The following is a 16719-nucleotide window of genomic DNA, read 5'->3' as shown; positions in this document are numbered from 1 at the left end:
TCCAAGGTACAGACTTATTTGCCGAAATTTATTCCCAAGGGCAGTAGCAGCGCAAACCTCAAAGCATTACATTTTATAAATGTGCTGCAACAAAGCATTATTTTTGGAAATGATTGTAGTTGTCTGCAGATCTAGTTTTGTTGTGAAGTTCTTGCAATATTGTACTTTATATTGTTGTAGCTACTCGAGTATAGGATAATTGAAGATACTTATTTAAATTTAAAATTAAATACATGAGCTCAGTTGGTATTGCTCTGACTTCTAAGTACGTTTGGATGCACTGAGACACCAGATGAAAAGGTCACATAGTTGGGGTTTGTAAAGGACAAGAAGTTCTTTGCCCAGAGGGTAATTAAAGTCTGGAACACATTGCCAGGAAGGATGGTTAAGGCCAGAATCTTGATCTCATTTTAAAGTTTGACACTTTGATTGAAGGATAGCAAAGTGTGTATTCTGGTATACTTTCAATGAGCCAAAGAGCCTTCTTTATCCAAATTCTCTTGTGATCCCAACAGTTATAGATTCAAGCCATGACAGTCAAGTTGGGCCTTGAACTCATAGTCCTGGCTGATACTACGGGAACCCTGCATTGTCAGAGGTAAGAAAATAATTTTAAAACCTTACATCTGATATAGCACTTTTCACATCAGGTGCCAGATGAGATTTCTGGACAGATACCAGGAAGTTTCATTTTACTCAAGTGAGGGTAATCAACAACTGGACCAGATTGCCAGGAAAGGTGGTTGAGGCCAGGAACCTGGACTCATAGCATCTTAATGTAATGATGGAGGAAAATGGTAGGGTGGACATTGTGGAAGGATGAGATTGATTTGGCTGAAGGGCCTGTTTAATCCAAACCAATCTTGTGATCTTGTCAGGTCTTAATTGGTCTGCCTGTTCTCTGCTTCCATGACCCTATTGGAAAAGTGGAAGGAGTTTTTCTCAGTGTCTTGGCGAAAGTTCCATTGTCATGGTCATTCCCCTCATGGTTATTTGTGGCACCTTATCATTTACAAAATGGCTACTGCTCTAGTTCACAACGATAGTCACTACACTTGAACATGCTGAAACATTTCAGTAATTATTTTCAAGTATAATTAAAATGCAAGTTCTTTCCTCCCAACCACCCTACTATTTGACCTCCAAGTCGATGGGAACAGCAAACTAGCAGAACTTGTAAAATATTTAACTAACCAAGCAGGTAAAAACACAGCTAATACTTCCTAAGGAATGGGAAAGAATATCAGTGCTTAATTTAATATGCCCTGATTCAGTAAATGGTTCGGGGACAGTTCTCTCCATAAATCCTTCAAGAGGCGAGGTCAAGAGAAGGGAAACAAAGAATCACATCTAGCCTGACCTAACCCAAACGCCACCTCATTATAGTTTAAGCTATAAACAGAACTCTCCACTTTTCACAGTACCCCGACAGGTCCTTGACATGATTTCTATTGATAGTCTTTAAAAAGGTAGCTCTTACAGACTTAAAACTTTGAAACCAACACTGCTGACTAATCACAATGACTAGTGTAATTACATGACTCCGTTAACTTATTGTACTTTTGCTTGGGTATCAGCACTGCACACAAGCTTTGGGGCTGAACAGCCTGCCTTGCAAAAAAAAAGTCCTTCAAGCAAAATATACGGACAACACACGTTTGTTGGTTTAAATGAACCTGAATGAAAAATACTCAACACAAAAGCCTACAATATATGCTCCCCTCCCAACTGGAGCCACTTCCCCCAAAAAACTAGTAGCATTGTGGTTAGCGCACTCGTTCTGCAAGCAAGAGGACCCTGGTTCGATTCCCAGGCAGGGCGAACCGTTAGGCAAGTTTCCGTAATCCACGCGCCTCAGTTTACCAAGCAGTAAGTAGGAACCTGGTTGTTAGTCGATTGGCAGATTTCTTTTTGGGTTTAATAATCCCTCTCAAAAAAATTTGGTCACTCAATCCACAACTGTTTGTGGGACACTGCTGTGTACAATTCGCTGATACGCTTTACCCACAAAATACACAGGCAGTTCACTTTATATTCTGTGAAGTGCTTTGAGAGGTCTTCGCGATGTGATAAGGTGCTGTATCAGACTTAAAAACAATCCAAAGGGTTATAATAACAAAATGAATGCTGCAAAGCCTGTATCTGTTACGTCATTGATCTGTAGTGAAAAACGTAGCATTCCTGGTGAAAGGATGGTGAAAAAGTCAGCATTACTGAATTACGAGATATTGTGTGTTTGCAGAAAGCCGTGCAAAGAACGATACTCATTGCAAGAGAATAACGCAATAAATTCAGACAAATGCATTTTACAAAGCATTAATCAGTCACTGATCTGTGTAAATTTTAATAGTCTGCCTAGCAAGACATTGCTGGATTTAAGTCCCTTTTTGCATTAGTTTAAATAATGCATGTTTTAAAATCCATGTCGGCTCTTGGTTGCAAGATGACACAGATAAACACCACCTCCTCATTATACTCATAAATTTAACAGCAAGGCAATAAAATGGAATGGCTTAATTTTACTTCAGCATAAACGCAAGATCACATTGATCCCATTTATATTAAAAACAATGCTCTTCAATCCATTCAAGTGAAATCTATTTTCTAACAGTAGCCTCTTAGTTGTTTTGAAACATCTGATTTGTTCTTGTATGAAAATAATTAAATAAGTGAAGGAACAGTTTGTCCCTAATGAATCTTGGAATTTTATGAGAAGGTGACATCCAAAATTGAAAGTAGGAAGCCATGTGAAGCATATAGTGTGAGATATGCAGTGAATAAAGCAAACTGGGATACAACACCAAATCAGTAGATTCTGCCACTGTCAGGCTCCGCCACTGTTAAGCGCTCTGAGACGCTATCCTGGGTGGAGGGCAGTATATAAATGCAAGTTGTTGTTGTTGATTCAAATCTAAAGTCAGGCTGAAGCTATACAGTGTCCTGGCCAGTCTGCACCTGGCCCAAGAAGTAGAAATCAAATAGACTGATCCTGAGTGGAAAGTACTTGGTAATAAAAACAGCTGGAATGGATTGCCAGGAAGGTTGGTCGAGGCCAGGACACTGTCCTTGACATCCAAACCATACATAAATCACGATAATGCAGTAAATAGACTGGACCTGTGTTGAAAAACAAATTCCCTTACTTCAACTTCGAAAGTTCCCCCTAATGTCTCAATAGGTAAATTAACTATCTGATTCTGATCCATGCAGGGAAGGAAAATTACAGGTTTGAACTCTGATCTTTTCTGAGTTACCTGATATCAGATGGTAATGGTAATGAAACAGATGGAATGGATTGCCAGAAAGGTTGGTAGACGTTAGGACACCATTGATGGGATCACAATTTAATTCATCATTCCCTTGCTGAAAAGGAAACGGGAGAAATAAAAAACATATTTATACTTGCAATAATAAAGCACAGACTTTCATTACATTCCACTCATATTGCATTTAATTTTGACACACGGGTAAGTGGTATTCTGTAAACCCCTACCTGGGTGCAATTTATTTTATAACATGGACTGCATTGCTCACTCAATGAGATAACACGCATAAAATACAATTTCCATAGAGATGTTTTCATTGCAAACAAGAGGCGAACAGAACATGATCACTATTTAAATAACAAACAGGAGAGTTTCTATTCCCAATTGGTGTGCGCTCGAGTGTTCACATTCAGCAGCCAAACTTTGACACTATTCAGGAAGGGAAAACCAAGGCTAATTATTATCCTCACTAGCCCACAGGCACAATGCAAATTGTTGACCCGATAGCAAGCTTGGCAGAGACCTAAAATCTTACCTGGGTCCTTTTATATACATCTTTAAGGCTATAACTATTGCCTTAACTTGCAAAATAACAATGCTGCCTTCATATACCTCAAATTGGAAGAGGAAAATTGTTGTTATATACATGGAGCAAAGTTTTAATAAATAATAATAATCCTTGTATTTGATATAGCGCCTTAGTATATCGTTGACATCTCAAAGGACTTCACAGAATATACTGTAGAGTGAATTGACTATACTTTATACTTTGTGAGTGTATTTCTCATTTTAGATTTCAACTACACTACAGGAGAGATATATGGGCATTTGAGAAGGTGCAGAAATGATCCCATTTGTCAAAATACACCTCAAAATTTACTTAAACAAATTAATTTCTCCACATAAATTCAGTTTTTGGTGTGCTTAAATGCAGTTATAATTTACATCTGAAGCAGTAGCTTAAGAAGACAAGGCAATAAATATTAGTGGAGGGCAAGCTGGACAGAGGTGTAGAGATACAGGTGACACTTATTTAGGTCAAGATTCAGATCCCACATGGGTGAATAGAGCTGTTTCCCTCCTTGCCTTGGAGTCGGTATGGGTCTCAGGCTGTGAGTAAATGGTTTCTGGACCAATTTAGGTGCTAGAGTTTGCCAGATCTACTTTAGAAAATAGATGCTGAATTGTTTTGAATTCCCACAGTAATTCGATGCTTTTTATAATAAATAAGGTAAAAAATGCTTATCTCATCCAAGAAGAATACTTGCATTAGTAAAGCACAGGCTTTTAATTCACTCACATTACATTTAATTTCTGACACACAATCACAACAGAATGTTTTGCACAGGATAAGTGATATTCTGTAAACCCATACCTGGTGGGTGCATTATAATTTATACCACAGGCTGCACTGCTCACTCCATGAGAGAATACTCATAAAATAGCTTCCATAGAAATATTTTCATTGCAAACATGAGAAAAACAAAATGTGATCACTATTTAAGTTCTTAACAAGTCTACCCTTTACCCTCCTGCTTGATGAAAAATTGCGGACTGCACATAAAGCGTCTTCCCCTCCACTTCCTAAGAACTCGCTGTATCACAAGTTTGGGAGACCTAAACTAACCAATTGGGGTAATTACCCTCAGTTAAAACTTTGTTTTGCTGAGATGCTTCTTGAATGGTACAAGCACATTCAGAACGCCGAAATCCATCTATATTGCTTTTAGTCTCTTCTTTCTTGGCCTACCCTAAACGTGGCAAAATTACAGAGCAACCCTGTTACAAGGCACCTTACAGCAAGGGGTGCTCAAATGTGGCTACCAATCAGTGCTCTGAGGCAGTACATCAACAATCACATAACTGGTTATGTCTCGTGCACATGCTCAGAAAGCCAAGTGTCTGCACTATCTTTGGTCAACGCTGTTAGGGGTCAAAATGTCCACATTTTGTTACACGTTACAGAGCTACAGCGATGAAATCTGTAATGCAACAACATGATTTGGTTGGTGCAATAATGGCATTTTCAGGTAACAAAAATTTCAGGGTCTACATTAAGCAAACAGGCTTAATGTGAGGTGGGGGGGGTTGTACTGTATTTGATGCAAATTGATAGGACCCATTGGATCTGATATTGATCAAATGGACTAACTCAATGGCACAACCAATTCTTGAAACTGTGATTTATTTGGTCGTTTTGACATATTGGATAAATATCACATGCAACATCTTATTGATATGCATCTTTTATACAGTATGGACTTAAGTCAATCGTTTTAGCTAGAAATTTGCAAATTTATTTTAAAAAAAAGTTTTCTCCAACCATTTGGGCCTTCATGCACCATTCTTCATTGGTATTAGACAGGCAAGCTGCCCATTCAAAGCACATTTTTGGCACACTACTACAGTAATTATGATTTTGATCAAGGCTCCACTGTAATGATAAGCTGCACAGAGGTAAACCAAGCGCTTGAGTTTAAGCACTTGAAAAGAGTTGTTTTTAATTTGATTACCCCCACCCCATTTATATTCATACTTCCCTCAATTCCAGACCCTTAGACAGGCAGCAATAAATCTAATTGTGTTTAACATTAAATCCCTATCAGGTAGAGAGGGTCAAATAGGAGAAGGGTTTTGGGTAAGAAACAGAATCCTGTAACAGCACAGAGGATATCTGCAGCAAATACTGTAAAAAGCTATTTCTCTATTGTTATTCATCATTTTATAGAAAACTGTGAAAGAGCTTTGAGACATTCGCTGCGATACACAACACAAATTGCAACAGAACAACAAATTGCATTTATATTGCGTCTTTCATATCGGGAGGATGTCCCATGGCGCTGGCTAAACACAAGGATTACTATTTTAAAAAGGGAATAAGAAGGAAGAGGTTGCACTTTGTACTAAAGCATTACTTCAGCTTCGAGCAACTATACATAGAATCATAGAATTATACAGCACAGAAGGAGGCCATTCAGCCCATCTTGTCTGTGCTGGCGCTTTGAAAAGAGCTATCCAATTCAAGCCCACTCCCCCATTCTCTCCCCATAGCCCTGCAAACCTGTCCTCCCCAAATAATTATTTACTTCTCTCTTAAAAGTTGTTATCTTAAAAGTCTCCCAGCTCCACCTTCTGGCACCCCCTCCTGTCTGATGTCATCAACCTCTCCCTGGCAACCGGTTCAGTTCCCACCCCACTAAAAATGTCCGTCATCACTCCCATCCTGAAAAAACCTTTCCTGGATCCATCCCTCCTCTCCAGCTACCACCCCATCTCTAACCTCCCATTCTTCTCCAAGGTCCTGGAATGAGTCGTCGTGTCCCAGCTCTGCTCCTTTCTCTCTCGCCATTCCCTCTTTGAACCCCTCCAATCCAGCTTCCGCGCTGCTCACAGCACGGAAACAGTCCTGGTCAAAGTCACTAATGACATTCTGAACATCTGTGATCAGGACTCCCTCTGCCTCCTTGACCTCTCTGCTTCCTTCGACATGGTCGACCACTCCATCCTCATACACCGCCTCTCCGTTTTACTCAATCTTCACGGATCTGCCCTTGCCTGGTTTGATTACTATCTCTCTCACCGTCTCCACTTCGTTTCCTCTAACGCTTTCTCCTCCAGCCCCCGCACTGTCACATCTGGAGTCCCCCAGGGTTCTGTTCTTGGCCCTCTCCTCTTTCAATATCTACATGCTTCCCCTTGGTCACATCATCCGCAGACATGGGGTCAACTTCCACATGTACGCGGGTGACACCCAACTCTTTCTGCCTCCACCTTCAACTCCAGGACCACTGCTGTCCTGACAGACATCAAGTCCTGGATGAGGGCAAATTTCCTACAGTTGAATGTGAACAAAACTGAGGCCCTCCTGATTGGCTCGCGCCAGCGCCTCTGCATCTTAGGCTCTGGCAGCATCAACCTCCATGGTTGCACACTACAACTCACCAAGCCACTCAGAAACCTAGGTGTCTTGTTCAACCCTCAACTGTCTTTTCTTCCCCACATCCAAGCCATGACCCGCTCTGCCTTCCCTCACCTCCATAATATCGCCCGATAATCCAGAACTCTGCAGCCCGTGTCCTCTCCCGCACTAAACTCCGTGACGCCATCTCCCCCACTCTCGCCCGATTCCACTGGCTCCCTATCCTTCAGAGGATCCAGTTCAAGATCCTGGTTCTCACATACAAAGCCCTCCATGGCCTCGCCCCACCCTACCTCTGCGACCTCCTAACCCCCTACCAACCCACCCGTTCCCTCCACTCAGCTGACTCTGGCCTGCTCCAAGTCTCCTGACACATCCGCCCCACCAGTGGTGGGAGAGCCTACAGCCACTCTGCCCCCAACCTCTGGAATTCCATCCCCCAGTCACTCTGCCTCAAGACCCTCCTTTTCGACCATGCCATCGGCCACCCCCCTTCCCCTCTTTTAAGCCCCCAACCCCAGCTCGGGTCTGAAATGCTGTACTATGTCCAGCGCCTTGGGATGTCCCCCCGACGTGAAAGGCACTATACAAATGTAATCTTGTCGTTGTTATTGATTCGGCTTCCACCACTCTTTCAGGCAATGCATTCCAGATCCGAACAACTCACTGTGTGAAAAAAGTGTCTCCTCACCTCTCCTGTTTCTTTGAACAACTATTTTAAATCAGTGTCCTTGGGTTATTGACCCATTCGCCAGTGGAAATAGTTTCTCCTTTTTCACCCTATCAAATCCCCTCATAATTTTGAAAACTTCTATTAAGTCTCCTCTTAACCTTCTCTGCTCCAAGGAGAATAATCCTAGATTCTCTAGCCTGTCCTGATAACTGAAGTCCCTCATTCCTAGTACCATCCTGGTAAATCTCCTTTGCACCCTCTCCAATGCCTTGACATCCTTCCTAAAGTGTAGTGCCCAGAACTGAACACAGTACTCTAGCTGAGACCTAACCAGGTTTTATAATGGACATAGACTAGTAAAATGTGGTGAAATGTTTTATAAAGGTTCATCATAACTTCCTGACTTTTGTATTCTATGCCCCCATTTATAAAGCCTAGTATCCCGTATGCTTTTTTAATCTGCCTCTCCTGCCACCTTCAAGGATTTACCCACAGGTCTCTCTGTTCCTTCACCCCCTTTAAGATTGTACCACCAAGCTTATATTGCCCCTCCTCATTCTTCCTCTCAAAATGAATCACTTTGCATTTCTCCACATTAAACTTCACCTGCCATGTGTCTGCCCATTTTAATAGTCTATGTCCATTTGCAATCTGCTACTATCCTCCTCACTGTTTACTACTTGCTTTGTAAACAAAATCTACTTTCCCAAGTATCAGCAGCAATAATCAAATCTATTTGTGAAACGTTCGTTCAAAATCTAGACCCATTCTTGTTTCAATTAGAAACAATAACATATAGCAACAAATGACTATAGCTGGATGGAGACTGCTTTCTAAAATGCCACTTTTGTTGGCTAAGTAAAAAGCACATACCAAGAATGATGTCTGGCAACCAACCCAATGTTTTTAAAACTGTAATCGGAGACTTTTTAAACAAATGGGCTTCTAATGAAAGCATGCCTAGACTACGTCTCTATCCCCCCGCCTTCCTTTAATTGTGTGCAGCAAGCTTTTCAGACTGTTGGCTCTCTGCCACCTTCCATTACACTGAAGGCTAAAGGAGTCGGATTGAGTTCTCCCTTTCCGCAGGCTCCTCCCCTAAAGCGGCCCTGGGCGCCCCGGCTGACATGCCTTTTAAGCACTGCTAGACTGCAGCACAGACTTTCTGGCTCCAGCTCTATTGTTTGCTCGGCTGCTCTGCCACACATCCAGGCCTTGGATTAGCATAAGAATATTGCCATCTCCCAACAAGCAATCTCCGCTGTGATCGGCACTGCTTAAAAGGCCTCCCTTCCTGCATTGTTGTCGTGCATATTCAAAGCTTCATGGACCAATACTGTACTGTGCCATAATCAATTTATTTATTAAAAAAGTCATAATAGACCAGTCTTTGTCGAACATCAATTTAATATCAACAGGCTTTGAGAAAAGCAATCAGGCAGAACACAGATAAGTTTAGATATTAACCAATTAACTGCTGAAGTTTATTGAACTGACTACTTTGTCGACTGTCTTAATCTTATTAAACCTAATTTAAAGATGGTTATGCACAGACGTTTACATGTAAAGCCATGGATCTAGAATTTTCTGTGGGCGGGGTGGGGGGGGAGGACGTCCTATGGTGCTGGACAGTCAGTGTTTCGGACCCGAGATGGGGGTCGGGATCGGAGAGGATGAAGGCAGGGGGGAAAAGGAGGGTGATCAAAGGTACGGTCCAAGAGGGAGGGTCTTGAAGTGGGTCTTGAACGAGGCAAGGGAAGGGGCAAGGTGGAGGGCCTGCAGGATGCAGTTCCAGAGGGTGGGGGCAGAGTGGCTGAAGGCCTGACTGCCAATGGTGAGATGGGTAATAATAATAATCCTTGCATTTGATATAGCGCTTTTCACGTCGGGAGGACGTCCCAAAACGCTTCACAGAACACACTCTCAAGTGAATTGATAAGTATTGATAATTGGTAAGGCGGGGGACGTGAAGCAGGCCGGAGCTCGCTGAGCGGAGGGTGCGGGCGGGTTGGTAGGGGGTTAGGAGGTCACAGAGATAGGGGGAAGCAAGACCATGAAGGGCTTTGAAGGTGAGAACCGAGATCTTGAACTGTATCACTCAGCAGGTCAGGCAGGGTCTAAGGAGAAAAGGAAGTGAGTCAACGTTTCGGGTCCAGACTCTTCGTGTTCTGACAAAGCATTGTGGATCCGAAATGTTGACTCACTTTCCTTTCTCCGTAGATGCTGCCTGACCTGCTGAGTGTTCCCAGCAACTTTTGTTTTTATATCTAATCTTCCTGGACTGGCTGAATTCTTCAAGAAGAGGTATTTTTTTATGGGGTGGGGGGTTGGGGGAGGCAGAAAGATAATGGCAGAGGTAATATCACAAGTATTAAACGAGAGAAAAATCTGTTAAATTACTGAATCTCACAATCATATTTCAGGCAAATGGATTAAGATTCACACTGCGGTCCACACTGTTAACACTGAGCAATGTGGAGTTCTATAGCATAGTGGTTAGCGCACTCGCCTCGCAAGCACCTTGGGATTCCCGGGGGGGGGGGGGGGGGGGGAGAAACCTTAGGCAAATTTCCTGACTCCACACCTTTGTTTACCTAAACATAAGTAGGAACCTGGTTGTCAGTCAATTGGCATATCACTTTCCGGGGGTTATAATCACTCCAAAGAAAAAAAATCTGGTCACTCAATATGGGACACTGCTGTACACAATTAGCTGCTATGTTTCTCCCACAAATATACTGTCAATCCACTTCATAATATATTCTGTGAAGCGCTTTGAGACGTCTCAACGATGTGATAAAGTGCTATACGAAATGCAAGGATTATTTATTAATCAGTGTGGACTTCAGTGTGAATACATAATACAGTTTATTGACATGATTCAAGGTACTTGTGTGAAAAATCTTTCATTTAATTAGTGATGTAAACCTCAATTTTCCATTCACACTGGCTTATGGCAGCTAAAGTTCTACATTTTTAAGTAACATCATCAAAAAACAGTATTATAGGAATTTAGGAATTTGACTTAAAACTTCCTGAGTTGAATGTTTAGTTATAAATTACAACTCACCGTATAAAAACATGCAATAAACCTTTCCCCTAATCCCAAATGAAGGTCCACTGAAGTTATAATAATATTTATTTATCATCATTTTTACATTAATCCAGACGTAAATAATAATCCTGACAATAATCCACATGTGAAAGGTGGTAGCACCTGTCACGTCTGGAGATGCAGTGTGTTGCAAACCTGGCTGCCAATTTGCACATAGCAATATCCCACAAACAGCTTTGAAGTGAATGAACCATCTTATTCAGGGATTATTGGCCAGAATACCAGGAGGCTATCCCTTCTCTTTTTGAATGGGATCTTTAATGTCCACCTGAACAGGCAGACATGATCTGTGTTTAATGCCTCACCTCTAACACTGCAGCATACCCCAGCACGACATTGTAAGCGATGAGGCATTAAAGTGTCAGCCCAGATTCTGTGAATTCAAAATCCTGACAAAATGCTTAAACCCACAATCTTCTGACTCAGAAGAGTGACAAAAACTGAGTCAGGCTGACAAGTTAGTAAAGAAGTTAAAATTTTGACATGATAAAAAGATGGGAAGATTTTTTACCTGGAGATAAATGAAATATTTGAAACCAACAAGTGCTTGTTCTGTGCAATATCTAGAGTTTAAATTATTAAAATATTCTACAGCTGTACACATTTGCCACAAACTCAGAGGGCCACTTGCACTTGACAGATCTGTAGCAGTTTTTTAAATTCTATTATTCCTACTAAGTACGTAATATTGAAAGCTTGCAGTATATTTATTGGTAATTCAGTTCCAAAGTTAATGTATCCAAAATACAAAATAGTCATTACACTTTACAGTAAATCCTGTGAAGCGCCGTGAGACATCCTCTCAACATTAAAGACACTATTTCAAATGCAAGGATCATTAATTTACCATCATTTTTATTTCAAGTGCTATTTTATGCAGCACCATGCCTTCTTATATACATCAATAAATTTAAAAGCATTCTACATGCATTACATTATATAGAAAAACATAAATACCTACCATTGAGTTTCTTCAATCTTAGATATGAAGTTCATAAGTTACCAAGCTGTGCTCTTTCAATTTGACATTGGACCGACCCACTTGACTGAATGACTTTGTTATTCGTGGCCAGCCATGTATTTATTACTCTTTACACGAGTATGTAATTATATGAAGGTTATCCCAAATGAAAGGCATATCAAGATGATACTCAACGCCTGACATCACCCTTGTTTTGAAAAAGGAAAAACTTGTGCTTTTTCAACCTACATGTCTTACTATCATATCAGCTTTTATACCAGTATCACAACGGCATGCTACAAACTACATCAGTCATGATCCTTTCCATTATTACCCTTACACATCCAGCAAATATCTGGATCTTAACATTTCTCATGGGTTCAGCCTTTTAGGACCACTGTCTTAAAATTTAAGTTTCAGCAGAATTTTGGAAAATTCTTCAATTTAGTCTTAATCTGGGGGCCTCGGGAATCTAAAGATGGAAATCACATTACATTCGCAATAGCCTTTGATTTTCCTGAAGGTGTGGTTGTGCAAAATGGCAATGTTTGAATTTCATACATGTTTCCAAATGTGTAAATCACATGCAAGTGAATGAATGCGCATTTTTCAGCAGACCCCTGTGATTTTGTAATTTGCATGATTAACCCAAAGTACGTCATAAAGAACTTTACAGTAGTAAAAATAATAATCCTTACATTTGATGTAGTGCTCGATCATGTTTTCTGTCTTGTCCGTGATTGACTAACGAACATTTAGGTGGGATCAAAGGTGGCACTGCTGTTTGCAGCAGCCACTGTATTATAAATACACAAAAAAAGTTGCTAACTAAAAATCAGAATGGTCTCTAAATACATAAATAACATTATTGGCACTGATCTGATCCTCCCAGAGTAAAAGTCACTCTATAAATATACAGTGTTGTTGATCTCATAAGGAGCACTCTTTCATAAAACTTTGTACATGCGGACATCAAATGGCTATGTTTACCCAGCGGTGGTTACAGTTTCAGTTCAATATATACTTTCATTTAGTATAAACATGACCATCATTGTGCAGCCTACAATAGGTGCAAACTCCATCTCACTCAGCAATTTTAATAGCTGAGGCCAAAGATCATGTTTGACATTCATAATAGCTTTCTTTTTCAAGCCTACCAATTCATTACAAGTGTTTCTGAATGTGTTCTCAACAAAGTGAGAGGATCTTGCTACAATTAAACCTATCCAACCCTGACATAGAGTTGTACATTGCATGTACCAGTGTTCCAACACAAGGGCAAATCTATTGACGCTTTACCTAATATCTACGTTGTTTTCCCCAAGAAGTCTGCAGTACATATTTAGCGTATTTTAATGGATTTCAGATCAATATTAGCCAATGATATGCTGCAGTGATTCAGATACTAGTTCAAGTTACCTGTCTTACTGGCAAGATGATTGGAGCAAGGAAGTGCTGACATGCACGCCCGGATGCAGGACATCATAACAACAACTTGCTCTTATATGGTGCCCTCCACGCAGGGTAGCATCTCAGAGAGCCTGACTCTCAGCTGGGGGAGAGGGGGGAGGTGGTCATAAGTACGGTCGAAGAGGAAAGGTTTCAGGCGAGAAAGAGGGGAGAGAGGGGAAAGGTGGAGGGATTGAAGGAGAGTGTTCCAGAGTTTGGGGGCTGAAAGGATGACCTCTGATGGTGGGGTGGAGGGTGCGAGGGACAAGTAGGAGGCCGGTGTCAGTTGAGCGGAGGCGCCGGGTGGTGGATTGGGGAGTGAGGAGGTCGGAGAGGTAGGGAGGTGCCAGGGAGTGAATGGATTTGAACACAATAGCGAGGATCTTGAAGTCGAAAGGATCTTATTTAGCCTGGTGAACAACACCGAGGGACTGATGGTAAAATGAAAACAGCTGAACCTGCACACATGTGGGGAAGGCATCTAACATGCATTGTGTCCCAGACATAGCATCACCATGCATGATGACATCACATGCAATTCTTCATGAATGTAGCTGACATCCTTTTGGAAGCAGCATTTTAAGTGTGATGTAATAACAATACTTGCATTTCATATAATAATAATCCTTGCTTTTGATGTAGCGCTTATCACGTCTTCGAGATGTCTCAAATGGCTTCACAGAATATACTTGAAACATAAAAATGTTATATTTAACTTTAGACAATTGTGTCTGTCTTTGTTACAAGTGAGGTTCTCAAAGCAGTAAAAAGTGGGATAATTACTCAACTCTTCGTCACAGAGCTTAACATTTTGCAGAAAGAACAAAGTATGCAACAAAACATACAGCAAATTAGTGTGTGATTTCCAGAGTAAATTGTATAATTATCATTTAGACTCAGGGTTAACGTAGACAAAGCTATAAAATGCCAGACCCAACTACCATTTTGGACAAAAGATGATTACAATTCAGGCAATAAATGAATCAACAAATTAGTCAATCATTTATTTTATAATTAGGTTATAAACTAACTGGTTATACTGATCTTGTGTTGCCAAAAACTCCCGGTGCCTGGAATCCATGATGTTTAGCTTAGTGAACAACACCGAGGCACTGATAGTAAAATGAAAACAGCTGCACCTGCACAAACTTGGGAAAGGCAAAGTCAAGCAACCAATATTGAAATCAATTTGTTGGTCTATTTGGGGTAGGTTGGCCCCTACCACTTACAAAAATTGGCCTGCACAAATTACAGCTGCCATTTACTTTGTTGTACAGAGGGTAAAAGCAATCCGCCAATCGACTAACAACCAGGTTCCTACTTTCTGCTAGGTAAACAGAGGCATGTGGACTGAGGAGACTTGCCCAATGTTTCGCCTTGCCTGGGAATCAAACCCAGATCCTCTCACTTGTGAGACAAGTGCTCTAACCACTAAGCTACCGGACTCCACATATTGTAGAGATACCAAGAGATAGAAAGTTAGAAAGACAGTCAGAGATAGACAAAGTGAGAGAGGAGATGAGTGCACTAACCACTACACTACAGCAATTGTATGATGTAAATACAACAGTGCAATTGTGTTTACATCATACAACTGCTGTTAAAATGCATGCTGTAAACTAAAAGGGACATTAGTTGACTGGGTCGTAACAACTTACTGTCACACAAGTTTAAAATGTATCCTGTAAAGAGCTTTGAGAAGTTACAATGTGATAAGATGGTACATCAAATGCAAATGTTTATATTATTATAACTTTGTGAAGACCACTTTCTATACTGTTATTCACAATAAAATAGAAAGTAGTTTCAAATGATGTGCTAATATTTTTCATATAGTATTGTGGGACTGATTTATACACCAAAAAGGATTAATTGACTTAATAGGACTGATACTATATTATATCTACATAATATGCTACCCGTCAAACAGTCAAACAGCCTTTACACGTACAGTATTCACACACCATTCACAAAGTTAATATGTCAAAGAAACTGGACACTAAATTTTCATCAGATACTCAATGTATCTTTAAGTAATTTTTTTCAAAGTAAACATTTTCTTTTTGAAAATAACTTGCCATTTCTAGCTGTCGAGAAACAGTACCTTTATGGGATTCCATGAATACACTCATCACTCTCATGCACAGGCACCCACATCAGACTTCCAGTTTCCCAGGAAGAGAATTAACTTCTTGAAATGAATTACTGCTTACCCTATCAATTAATAGAAAATAGCTCTCCGAATGTAAAGACATTGTCAAGTATGGAAATGAACCTTACAGATCCAGCAGGTCCCATTCTGCTCTATTCCGAGCTCAGCTGTAGGGGAGCAACAATTGGTTGAACAGCTTGCCAACCATAAATGTCCATTTGGGAGAAGTATGAGGCAACAGTAGCACCCAATGCCAAGGATTCCTATGATTTTTAGTTTTAAGACTTTTTTTATATAAGATTTTTCAGAATTTTAAAAAATTCTTAAATTGAGCCATAGCCTGTTTTCTGCAGTTCCTTATAGCTTACAGTCATGAGGAATATTGGACCTCTGGTGCCCATAAAGCAAAAATTCATCTCAGTGCTTAACCGCATTCACAGCTTGGCTCAGCTGGAAGCACTCACACCTCTGAGTTAGAAGGTTGTTAGGAGCACGTTAGGACTTTGAAATATTTGAACTGGTACTCTGAATACAGTGCTGGAGATGCTCTGCATTGTTGAAGGTGCTATCCTTCAGATGAGATGCTAAACTGAGATCCTGTCTGCCTGTTCAGATATTACAAGATTCCACAGCACGATTCAAAAAGAGAAGGGAGTTTCTCCCGGAGTCCTCGCCAATAATCCCCCAGATAAAATTGGCTGCAGAAGGACAAGCTAAAGAAAGCTTGATTTTTTTAAAAAATTGTTTAAAAACTGCATACACAGGCTGACCTTACATATTCTTCACTTGATCCCTGCAGAGGTAAACAACCACACAACTACGAATCTCTTCATAAAGGTAATTATAATACTATATAGAAAATTAAAATTTAAATAAGTTTAATATTTAGAGAACATTGTGTAACTTAAATGCACAACATTTCTATCCATGTATGTTGGTCTTTACTGAATTAGGGCACAGATAGTGACTTAATGTAAATAGTCCATGTCCCTGAACGATGAAGGGGTGAAGTCAATGTATTTATCCACTCGGATCACTACCCAATGACTCTTGACGGACATACATGTGCGTATGAGTGTCGGGCAAAAATTGGATCAAACTCAACTATGACTCCCCCTCCTCCTACCCAGCCCGTTTACCTCAACATTAAGAATATCTATACGGGTCAGATGCCAAAGGGCTAT

At 40.6% G+C, this 16719-nt stretch overlaps 1 protein-coding gene across 3 annotated transcripts in view; it reads right to left on the bottom strand.

The window, feature by feature from the left end:
- bmpr1aa (bone morphogenetic protein receptor, type IAa) overlaps positions 1 to 16719 on the bottom strand; it is a 109353-nt gene that overhangs the window by 42559 nt on the left and 50075 nt on the right. For 2 of the 3 annotated variants that reach the window (XM_007899319.2, XM_007899318.2), the window contains exon 3: positions 3255 to 3363. The exons of the other annotated variant lie outside the window; for it this stretch is intronic. The gene's annotated coding sequence lies outside the window, so the exon portion shown is untranslated. The remainder of the gene's footprint in view (positions 1 to 3254; positions 3364 to 16719) is intronic. 3 annotated transcript variants of the gene reach the window in all.

The sequence above is a fragment of the Callorhinchus milii genome, unplaced genomic scaffold (genome assembly GCF_018977255.1).
Source record: "Callorhinchus milii isolate IMCB2004 unplaced genomic scaffold, IMCB_Cmil_1.0 Scaffold7, whole genome shotgun sequence".
Taxonomy (NCBI): Eukaryota; Metazoa; Chordata; class Chondrichthyes; order Chimaeriformes; family Callorhinchidae; genus Callorhinchus; species Callorhinchus milii.
Note: the sequence above shows the minus strand (reverse complement) of the source record. Positions and strands in the feature narration are given on the sequence as shown.